We start from the raw sequence: 12,299 nt of genomic DNA on the forward strand, positions 1-12,299 counted from the left end.
TTCTGATGAGGTGGGAGGGCCGCGCGAGAACCAATGCATCACTAATGAATGAGTACAGGGGCAGCGAGCTGGAGCCAAGCCGTCGTCTGCTGCTCTCTCCTCCACCAACCCAGCAACACACTGGGTAGCCCATTGTAATTTTAATTACTTTTTACTCACAAATACTTCAATGACTGCCTGGAGCTCCTATTAGGAGAAACAATGTGTAGCCCTGTGTAAGCACTCAAAACAATGAGAACACACACATTAGCTGTATTAAAGGAACCCAGCAATTAGGCACTCCTCCCTTACTATCTGAGCCTGTGTGGTAGCAAAATAAAAGGTCAATTAGAGAGGATGCACCTCTGGTTTAGTCTCTCGGGCCTGCGTTGACCTCGTGCTAAACTGAACTCTCAAATACTTTTTCTCTGTAACGCTTGTTTGCTTTTTATTTAACATAAGCAGTTTGATTTCCTTACAGCCTCCACGCTTTTATCGAGGACCGGAGCGATGAGACAGAAATTAAATGACAATATTAAATTACACGAGTCGCTCCCTCGGTCACTATTCCAACGTGTCGAAATCGATGATTTGCTACTTTTTGTTGTTTTTGTTGTTGTTGTGAACAGAGCGTCTTTGGGTCATCTCAGTCTCCAATCTCATTTCCAAATCTGAATATCTGATTAATTAAACAAACTGTGCACTCTTAAGGTAACTAGTGCGTTTTATAAATGTGTAATAACAGTCCTTCTTTGGTTTCTGCAGTGACAGCAGTCTGAACAGATGTGCCATCGCAGGGCACCTACATCCTGTTGTCTTCAGCACGTCTTTGTTATCTCGGGCTCCGTTTATGGCTGTTTCCAGGTGAAGTCTGATGATGTCCCGTTTCCTGGACTGACAACCCCTGACTGCGCTCGTATTTACAACCAGCTGCAGCCATAATTATCTTCTACGGATAGACAAGTACCCGCAGGAAGAAAGACTCAGATTCCTGTTAATCACACAGGACTCATAAAGCCACCAGTGGATCCAGTCATAAACAGAGTGAAAACATGTTGTGGTCTCAAGTAGAGAAGTGGGGCCTAAACATATGCACCGCAAGCAGAGCGGCTCTTTAACACTGAATAACTGCATCGCAGTGATGGATAATCGCTGCCCTCGGAAATAAAGTTTCCACAGGGGGCTTTAAAATGTGTAAGAACACGTGAAAAAAATTTCTATATACACTCACGCACTATAATATCTGCTGCAGTTGATCTTCAACTATGTAAGGATCTGAAGCAGAGACGAGACGAATTCTGTGTACGTAGGCTGTCAAACTGTCATAAGCACCGGCAGCGACTGTTAAGATTTTTCTTGTAAAAACGGCAGGTAGTCAGCCAAAGGACATCGAGCCCAGCACATGCATGTAGAGAGGAAATGGTGCAGACTCTGGGTAGAAGACCATTAAGATTAACAATGTATTTTTTCTCAGCAGGCTGAGAACTCTCAGGTTGAATGGCTGATGCTGGGAAGCAATGCATTATGAGAGAAAGGCAATTTCGATCTATTGTTATGTGCTTTCACTCAAATGCTGCCTTTGCTGCCTACATCAAATCACATAAAAAAAAAAAAACAAAGTGACAACCTTTTGAAGTTACTGAGTGCACATCATCTTTCATTTCCTTCTGACCACATCAGCAAGACCCTCTCTGTAGAGATTTAGACTTTGGGGGGATTTGAAGATGACAGATTGATTTACTAATGCAGTTTGACAGAGAGGACTGGCAACCTTGTCATCTGTACCTTGAGAGCCACCTGTGTCCTTGTGCACCCCAGGGCAATGCTTTACTCCATTTTATCACAGCTTAGATTACCAGTTGTGGCAGCTATAGTATGATATTTTTGAAATAGCAAACACAATTTACTGTGTGACAACACTAGTTAAAGTTTAATCTTAAGTTGGTCTGAAGCGGGGGAGCTGCGAGCGTGCGGCGGGGGCTCTAAAGGACTCATAAATATATACCTGGCCAGACCTCACCCAATTCAGTGCTAAAACAATAGTGGCAGGGGCCAGAAGAAGCCCCCCCCCCCCCCCTCGCTCTGCTCTTCCTTCCTTCTTTCTTCTGATGCTACCACCGCAGATCGAATCAAACAAACCGTGGCTCATGCAAATGGAAACTCGAGGAACAGGCATAATTATACAGTCAGAGCCCAAATTCACCCTGCAAAGGACCAGAGGCGCCCACTGGGACCCCTTTCACTCAAGGACTGTTGGACTCTTTGGCTGAGCACAGAGTAGCGCTATAATTACAGACTACATAACAGAGTGGCAAATGCCATAGAGAGCACAGCCACATACATGCGAGGGCTTATAAGAAGGTGGGTTGTAGTGGGACTTAATGAAAGCCAGTGGTGCAAAAAACAGAAGAGAAAAACGGTGACAGAGATAGGCAGAGGACAGGCGAGGGGGGAGAGCGAGACAAAGAGGTGGGCGGAGCTTTAGGGAGAACTGTAGGTGTGCTACTGGTTTGAGGCTGGCTGGCATTATTGCTTGTGCTGCTGCTGCTGCTTTGTTCTCACACTGACAAGAGGATGATTGGGGGAACAGTCATGCTCTAATACACCTGTGGATAGGCTAGGCTCTGCCTTAAGAGTTGCCAAAGGAGAGAGGAGCCCTGTTTCTGGAAGGGAAAGCGATAGGACAAACAAACAAAGCAGAAAGTATATCCAAGCTGGCAAAATATTAAAAAAAAAAAACAAACAGCGGCTTGATTCTCACCAGGTGAGCTGACTTGGATCAACGGGGACATAAGGGGCAGTATTAAAACAGCTGCTGTGCCGTCTGGCCCTGCACTGATAGCAGGAGACTCCCAAGGCCTCGGCACAGAGCCGTGCACGCAACGTTCAACTGTAATAAAATCTGGCCTGCCAGGCAGAAAGGAAAAGCATGTGCTTTGTGTTGTTTGCATATGGCGCGTTGGACATTGTGCATTGGAAGCTGCACCAAATTAAAGCCTTCAGTCAAATGGCCTCTCTGTGGTACGTGGACGACGTCCAGGAAAATGGAGAATGCATTCAAATGAGTCGCATCGAAACACTTTATTACTCAGGTGGGGGAAAAAGATAAAACAAAAAATAACACAGTGAATTCCTGTCTGTGATAAGCTTACATGAAGGATGTACACATTTAACATTGATTATTGGCCAAACACAGATCAGCTCATATGTTGTTCAGGGCAGGATTTAGACAGACCTCATTCTAGGACAAGCATGATCAAATAAATACATATATATAATATTGGAAACAGGCCCACCATCTCCTAGAAGACCAGGAAGGACCTTCTCTCCCAGCTGATGTGTAACACTGTAGTCTCTTATTAGCCAAACTGGCCACGTTTCAAAGACAGTTATCGCCTACTTCAGCATTGTGCATCCAAAGGAAGCCATTGTGCCCGAGTCAAATAAAGTTCAGAATAATTCACCTCGAGCTGTTGCAACGTGAGGAAGGCAAAGATTAAATAGAGCCGAATGCATATTTTAGAAGAAGCACTCATTAATGTCTTCTATTTAAAGCTGCACCGGTGCAACTCGGCACGCTGTCGGTCCCAAACGGCAGCGAGACGTCTGCGTTTGAAGTGTGAACGCTTCAAAAACCCCCAAATGGGTGACGTGATGTCATCGATTCTTTTTGGACTTAAATGCCATCTTCTCTGGAGGGCGGAAATGAGCGAGACTTTCGGTTTTTACTGTAAAGAGTGCCGCTTGCTTAAACAAGGGAAGATCCCCGCAGCCATAAAATAATTTCACTTAAGCAAATATGCCAAAGATTTCAGTGACACAACAGCGTAGCTCCCCTACAGACGTTCAGTATTTTGGTATAAACTTCTTGCCAAGTGCAGCTTTAAAGCTTATCATATGAAAACACATCATCTCCTCATGCCTGATATGCTTTGCTTACTCCACTCCATTGTTGCTTAAGTGGGATGCTGATAGATAAAACATGGCCTGAGCCGCGCGGGATAATGACTGTTTAATGTAGTCCCAGTTCCCACGGCAATGGCACAGTCCTCCATGCTCCCCTATTCATGACCACACATGGGGTGTTTAGGGGGAGTCCAAACCTACTGTCTCACACACACACACAGAAACCTCCCATTAGCAGCGTGTTTATTCCCCTGGTAGGACAATTTTATTCTTTTTTCCGTCAGTGAGTAATTTAGAGCTCTTGTGGTGGTATTTTGTTCATGTTTTATGACAAATAGAAGAGATTTCCAAAATGATTTCTAAAATAAATTATGGTATTCTTCTTAGAGGCGACTGGGATCTTACTCTCCCCAAAGCTTTAGTACAAACAGATAGGGCTCTTCATTTAAAAGGATAAGCCATATGCTTTGTGTACTGCTGCTTTTTATTGACCGCGGCCATTTAGCGTTTTGAGACAGAGCCGTGCGTGTCAGAGAATTTGTTTTAATCTACACTCAGACACTATTTGATGGTGCTTCAGCCAGGTCTCCTGGGTAAACAGTGGCGTACCTGCCAAAGCAGCTCTCTTTACCCTCTGCCTCCCGAAGCAAACATTCAACTGCAGAGGCGAGCAAACCCTCCCTGGAACAGATGGTTAGTACCCCGCGCATAATTTCCCACTATCTGGTTCAAATTTGAAATGCCTTTTTTTTTTTTGTACAACACACACGTTCATTGAGGACAATGTAACATCTGCCGCGCTGTAAATGTTAATGATTATCGGAAATATTTATTATGTTAGGCAACTTCCCAACTTGGGACGGCTCCACGGGCAGCACTCTGCGTTTCATTTGAACTGTTTGCGATGGCAGTTTGAGTGGGAGAGGAGTGTAACGGCCGACTGCAGACGCACAGTAGTCGTGTGTTTTCCACCAGGGCTGTAAAACTGCTGTCAGGCTGGCGGTGTGTAGTATCGGCTACTCGGCTATGCACACAGGCTCTCACCTAATGTAGCTGCAGCCATCGTTTGTAAAGCAACACGGGGTTCAGTGCACGAGCCCACACACACACACACACACATGCCCCTCGAGCAGCTTTAAGGCGTTTCAAATGTCAAGGGGATGCATCACTTTGCCTGCAACAGAGCTTCTCATCTTAGTTCAGCGGGATAATGATTCATCCTTGAATGAAAAAGCGGAAAACATCACTGCTCCATTTTGTTATCAGACTGTTTCAAAGAAGCAAATCTAGAAGACACAGTGGAGTTTATTATGCACTTTTTTTGGGAACCTCTCACAATACCCTTTGGATTTAAAGCATAAAGTGGATAGCAGTGCCTGTGGATTTTCAGTAATTAATATGTGTGTGTGTGTGTGTGTTTTATTCCAGTCTAGCAGGAAATAAGCTAGAAGCAGTTTGGGATTTTAGTTGTCTTTGACCGAGGCAATGACAAATAAAGCTTGGCCAAAAATAAGGCTTTTGCCCTCCAGAGAGAGAGAGAGAGAGAGAGAGAGTAGCACGTACTGAGTGTAAACACAGCATCACAGAGCTCTGACCCTCCTCCCTCAGCCTGCAGCTTAACTAAACAAGGCCACCATGGTTTCGGGTCTACGACACAAAATAAACAGAGCTGACGTTACCTGACCAAATGGCGAGATGACATCATCCGCTGATACCAGATAGCAAACAACTGTCAGTAAACAAAAGGCTGGTGAAGTGAAAAGCAGCAATAACCTTCCTCTTGGTCAGCGACTGACTGTAAGCGTTAGAGACGTGTGCGGCTGACTGATACTGGGATCAGATCCAGGTGTTTCTGCACGTGTGGTATCACAAAGCAGATGCTGTGCTGTGTATAAGAGCAATAACATCTAGCTAATAGCAGGCTTTATCAGACAGCTCTCAAAGCCATGATGCTGGGGACCGCTTACAAAGACCAAACAATTAGTTAACAAAGCGTCTCGTCCACAGAGTGGGTTAGCGCGCACAATGATGTGAGCTGGTTATGTTTCAATAATGCAAAAGTTTCCCTGGGCTTTCAAGCAAGAGCAGCTGCTGGATGTCTTAACAGGAACGAGCCGATCAATAAATAAAAAGGGGGCCACGGGCGAACTGCAAAGCAACGCATTATGGTCTCAGACAGGCTGAGCCACAGCGACTGCAGGTATCAGCTCGGAGCACGGAGGAGTTGAGGGGTGGGGTTACATAAATGTGATGCAGAGGATTTTGGGGAGTTAAGGAGGAGGGTAAGCAGTGAGAGTGACACGTAGTGGGTCAGACGCGGTGAGCAGATTACAGCACTCAGGATATTAAAGCAGAGGAGAGACGGCGCTGCATTAGCACAGGGTGACAAAGAAGCTACGTCCATGTATACGTTTGGCACAGTCAACATAACACGTGCTGCAGGAGAACGCCTCAGGTTAGCACGCAGCATTCAGACTAAAACGCTAAAGGAACAGTACACATTAATTAGATTCACATTAATTTGACATTTAGTGGGTCAACACTCCTTTAAGCCACACCTACGGGCAGTTGAGAATCACCAGGTAACCTAACCTCACTAACTGCATGCCTTTGGACTGTGGGAGGAAGCCAGGGTACCTGGGCCAAGGTGGATTTGAACCCAAACCTTTTAGATGTGAGGCAACAGTGCTAACCACTGCGCCACCATGCTGCCCCCCCCCCCCCCCAAAAAAAGATGAACATAACATTTTTTTCCTTTTTAAAAATGAAGAAATATCAGTAAACCTGGGAACACCTTGACTCAATATGCACAGGACAATGAAGCATACGGATTATGTATAAGAATGATACTGGGATGGGGAGTATAGGATGTCTAAGCCAGCACCCACAGCAGTACCCTATACCTCTGCTAAGCACTCTGCAAACACGGCATGAAATGCATATAAAGTCCTGCCAAAAAGTGCTGAGAAAGAGTCTGGCCCTGGACAACCATGCATGACAAATCCTTCTCTCACACCATCTGTTCCATTGTCCACAAGTAAAGATAAGTCTTGCATAGAGTACAAACACTGAATATTTCCATGTGATTATGCCAAGCACTTGTGTTGGATACATTATAAAACATTAAGATTTCAAAAATCAAACAACCATTCAGCTGAAACTGGATGATCAATTATTGGCATGTGCATAAGAACGGGAATGGGCACTGGATGTGGGAATCTTCGGCATGCTCAGTCAAAACAACATTGTATGGGTGTAAATCTATACGCCACATGCAAGGTGACCTTTAGAAATACTCAGTGAGAACACAGAATATCGGATTTTTTTGTGTGTCTGACCTCCGTCGACCTTTATTGGTAGAGTTTTTGTTCCTTTTCTCTCTTTTTTGTTGCCCAGCAAAGGCCAGCTGATATCTTGCAGGCGTACAGGCTTGGAGAAGCCTTTCGAGGATAAATAGGTCCAGTACAACCGTAGCGAGAAGCACTGTTGCATGACCAGTGGCTTATTAAACCAAGGAAAGAGAGCGCACAATCAATATTTGATTAGAGACACTTGTGATTTTTTCTGACATTTCCACTCTGAGTAACCTCTGTAGATTTCTTGAAACAAATTAAAGCTGTGCATATCATACATTTTTAAGGACGTGCAGAGAAAAATAGAAGAGCTGGCAGTCATCAAAGTGCATCTCTAATTGTAGTTGGGACACAAACAGGACAGTGGGGGCAATGTGCACACAGCTAGTCTTGTTGGTGCTATTTTTCTCCAGCATTGCTGGAGCAGGCCATTTATACAACAGATCCATTAACATATAGGAGAGGGAATTCACACTCCAGCTGGAGTGGGAAGTGGGCTGAAGCCCCAGTCTGCTATCAATTAACAAGCACACTTAGTATGTGTCTGAGTCACGATTGCCATGGGACCCAGAAAATGCTGCGCATTTGCTCAGGATATGCTGTCACAATAGCTACGCTGCAGATTAGCAGCCCCTGCACCATGTCTGATGGTCTTCTAACTGTAAGCAACAAAAGCAACTCAGCGGCACCGCCGATCCACTACAGACAAGTCATCTTTGTGCACGTGCGCAAGGAATTAAGTACAAATAAACACGATTATGAATTTTGGCCTGCAGGAACATCTTTTAGACATGGATTAGTATCCTGATCTCACCACTGCAGGAATGCATGTGTGCAGTTACTTAAGCTGATAAAGTTAGATATGCTAGATGTACTTTATCCCTGAACATGTTATCTTATCTTGTTATTTAAATTATTTTCCACACTGGTAATGCATGTAGATATTAATAGGCATTCCTCGCTGCTGTTTAACTGTGACACTGCACGGCTGGCAGAAGAATTCAGGCCTTTTTCAGTTTTCCCTCTTCTCATGTAAATCCTGACTCTGAATAAGCTTCCTGAAAAGAATGACATGATGGGGGGGGGGATGAGAGAAGTTACAGTAGAAGCATCAACAGCAGCGTGACATGTAAACAAAAACACAAGATTGATACTAACATGTGGTAGAAATGGCTACACACAAGGTTTGCGCATAAATGCTGAGACTGGCCTTTGCCAAAATCTCCTTTTCATGTGTGTTTTGATCATGAAGCTCTATGAAATCCAGCGGTTCTCGGCAGAACTCCGAGACCAGGGCTGAACCATTTCCTAAACCATGACCACAGCCCCTCTTTCCAAGGCAAGTGAGGCTCCATGTTCCACATACATATAACCGTCGGAATGCTCACCACATCTCAGGACCATGTTCATATTCTGCTGCATGTGCTTTCCAGCTGGGATCAAGTATTGTCTTTCCCACCAGTGTTTGAGTGTTCGAGCTTAACCATATACAGTATTTTCTCACAGCTTAGTATGTTTCCGTGCAGCATCTTTCAGTAAAAAAAAGCCTCAGCAGGGTATTATGAAATATCTCTGATCTTGGATTTGATGTCATTCTGACACCACATCTATTATGGCCATTACACACAGAACTGTGAGCAAGAGTAAAATACACAAAACTTATTTTATGGACAGCTATTTTTCTTTCCAGGTTTCTATGCTTCTCCTTCTTCATATTGAAGCGTTATTATTTGAAGCAAAGTTTAAAAACAGAAAGATCAGTGCCTGCACGGTTTGCAACTGGCCTTTCAAGAGAAAAGCAACTGGCACGTAGACATAAGTAGTGAACCACAAAGCCACAGCAAGGGGAAAGGAGCCTGAAAACTGAGTCGGGTGGTATAAGTTACCCCAGTCTCCACTGCTCGTTAGATGTCTAACAATGTCTATTGACACAAGGGCCCAGGATACAAAAACCATTTGGTGCATTTTCAAAGATGGAACGCCGCAAGAAAAACAGGACAGGCATTTCTAAAAAGGGACCGAAAGGAGAAAGAATGGGAGCAGTAATCAATCATAGGAATCAGAAATCATGAGATGCCTCTCTCTGGATTTCTCTGTTTCATCTGAAACCACTGCATTGGGTGGGCTGTGAGCTTGGAGTATAAAAAAATTAACTCGTGTTCATTTTATTTTTTAACTGTATGTTGTTTTTGTTGTTCAAAACTGAGGAGTGTGTTTGCAACACTTTTAGTCCCCGTGAGCGTCTTGTGCAATTTCAAACTTAAGGAGAACAAAAAGTGCGGGGGGGGGGGGGGGGGGGGGGGGGGGGCTGCTCCTGACTGGTGAAAACATGTGGCACAATTAGGCCAACAGTGACAGCTGCACACAGCCAGTGGTGATCTGTACTGAGAGCAGGTGGACCAGGGCCTGCAGAGGTGGAGGCATGCTCTGAAGAGGAGAGGAATGAAAGTCAGTGGGACAGAATACCTGTGTGGATGAGAAGGAGACAGTGAAGGAGCAGAGGTAGTGAAGGTGGATTAGTTTAACTATCTGAGGTCAGTCATCCAAAGCACAGTGCATAAGGTGAGAGAGTGCAGACGAGTGTCAGGGGTGATTTGTGACGGGATAGCAGCAAGCGTGAAAGGGAAAGTTTGCAAGATGGTAGTGAGACCTGCTGTGATGGTTTGGAGAACCTGGAAGCAGCAGAGTGGAAGAGGTCAAGATTTTGATTGGGAGCGACCAGGACGAACAGGATTAGAAACGAGCATATCAGAGGGCCAGCTCAGGCCGAGCAGCTCGGACACCGTTCAGCCTGTAAGTTAGCGAAGTAAAGCTGAGATGGTTTGGGCATGTGCAGAGGAGGGACAGTGGATATACTGGACCACAGAGAAGATGCAGCACGCAGAGGGCTGGATGCTAAGGATCAGGTGAAGTGGAGGCAGATGATCCGCTGTGGCGGAAGAAGCAGCAGAAGAAGAAAGCAGCTACATAATTACCCTCTGTACTAAAAAGCTGCTCTGTAGTTAAACTTCACAGCATTCCCATTCAGACTTGAAATGCAGGAGAGCATATGGTGGAACGAGGCAGGCGAGAATGGAACTGGTTTTGACCGATTTGACAGCTTTGATGAAACAAAGAAAGAAAATATAGCTGACAAACCCTGATAGTGTATTACTATTGATCAGACGCAGGGAAAACGAAGCAGGCAGTCAAAGGGAGATACAACAACTCAATTAGGTCATATTGAAGTCACTGTCACTCAGCCAATGGGGAAACATCCTGCTTCTTTGGAAGAAAAAAATCTGATTAGAGTCATTATTATATCAACAGGCAAGGGTACCACATCCCATGATGTCAGTGTCTTTCTAAGTGATAGTACGGAAGCTAATCCGAGCTTTTTCTTGCAGCCATGAACAAATATTATCCCAGGTGAAGTCACTTATGTGAAGCTCTGCCTCCGACATTAACGGCCTTTGAAATCTGCTGACGGGGTTTAGACGCAGGAACCGGTGCAGTGGACAAAACAGCCGTCCACTGCGTGTGCAGGTTTCTTCCTCAGGGCTGCAGCAGCATTATTTAGAGCTCTTACCCTCAAGTTGCCTTCCCTTACTGCGCCTCCACTATGAACTGCTCATTGTTTGACAGGATTGACAAGCTCCCTGGCAGAGCTGATTAAAAGCTTTAAGGTCAGAGAAGTGGGACAGATATCGAGCGAACACCTGTCTCCTCGCTGTGAGCCAGTCCCCTGGTGGGTGTGTCCTCCACTGGCACAGGATCAATGGCTCCATTAAGACACAACCTAGACAGTTTTTTTTGGGTGTGTGTGACTCAGAGCTGCTTTGGCATCCAAAGAACATTTCACTTCCCTCTTCCTCTTTTCACTTCTCTCTTCCTTTCTCGTGGTTTTGTGCACAGCTACAGTGGCAATGGCCGGCCCTTTCTTCACTTAGAAAGTGTCTGGAGTCAAATGCAGACTGACAGGCACATGCTGCAATGTATTTATTTTTTTTCCAGCGTCAGACTTAATTTCATCATGGATTTCAACATCCTGTTAAAAAGAACTTGGAAAGCAGGGCTGCCCACTCAAGATTTGCCAAAGGATTACAGATCATTAAAGAGATCTTTGAAGTTCACTTGAAGCCTCTCCACATAAGTTACCCGAATCACAGATTTTACAGCGTCACGGCCGCACCGTTTCTGTTTAGTTGGAAGCAGTTTTCTTTTACAGCTGCCCACACTCTCTGGAGTCATAATCCAGAAATGGACATTTCTATTTACTTCAGCCTGAGTTTGGGTGATAGCGAATTAAGATACCTGCTTCTGTGGATACCTTACCAATTTGATCCCTTCTGGTAGGCTTTCCACTCCCAAGTTCACTGAGGAGAAAATGTTCTTCTTTTGACATCCCACAGTAATCTATAAAATGAAACCTAATACCATAGCTTTAGCCACGGGATAAGACCTCAAAGGTTGGCTGACTTACCGAAAGATATCTCAGACCACGTCCCACACACCACTCATCCCTACTTTCGTCTCCAGAGTACTTCCATTTTCACAGGTTTCCATTTCTCACAGAGTCACCTAGATGGTATTTCTTGATATGATTCAGTGCACAAAAAAGATGCATTGTGTTTATCAGATTAACTGCTTGTAAACTTATTTCTGCTGCTTATGAGGATGGATGGAGTCTTGTTTCTGTTTGCAGCGAGGAAAGAAAGCCCATCCATCCATCCATCCACCCACCCACCCACCCACCCATCCATCCATCCACCCATCCATCCACCCACCCACCCACCCATCCATCCATCCACCCATCCACCCACCCATCCATCCATCCATCCATCCACCCACCCACCCACCCACCCATCCATCCATCCGTCCCAAAGAACAAACAAGAATGATCATAATAGGAACTCCTGGTTTGTTCTGTAAATGCAAACATTTCTGTCATTAAAAAAAAACAAGATTTTTTGTCAATGTACTGGTTAATGAGGCCTCTCAGCAAATATCTAAATTGCAGTGGATTACTCAATCACTAAACTCACGATTTTCCACTCTTAGAAGTCTGATGAAGATGTAGCA

The 12,299-nt window shown here is 44.8% G+C and overlaps 1 protein-coding gene across 8 annotated transcripts in view; it reads right to left on the minus strand.

Moving 5' to 3' along the window:
* The window catches only part of nectin1b (nectin cell adhesion molecule 1b), a 141,770-nt gene that overhangs the window by 93,477 nt on the left and 35,994 nt on the right, over nt 1-12,299 (minus strand). The gene's annotated exons all lie outside the window — the stretch shown is intronic.

This window comes from Archocentrus centrarchus, chromosome 13, assembly GCF_007364275.1.
Source record: "Archocentrus centrarchus isolate MPI-CPG fArcCen1 chromosome 13, fArcCen1, whole genome shotgun sequence".
Classification (NCBI taxonomy): Eukaryota; Metazoa; Chordata; class Actinopteri; order Cichliformes; family Cichlidae; genus Archocentrus; species Archocentrus centrarchus.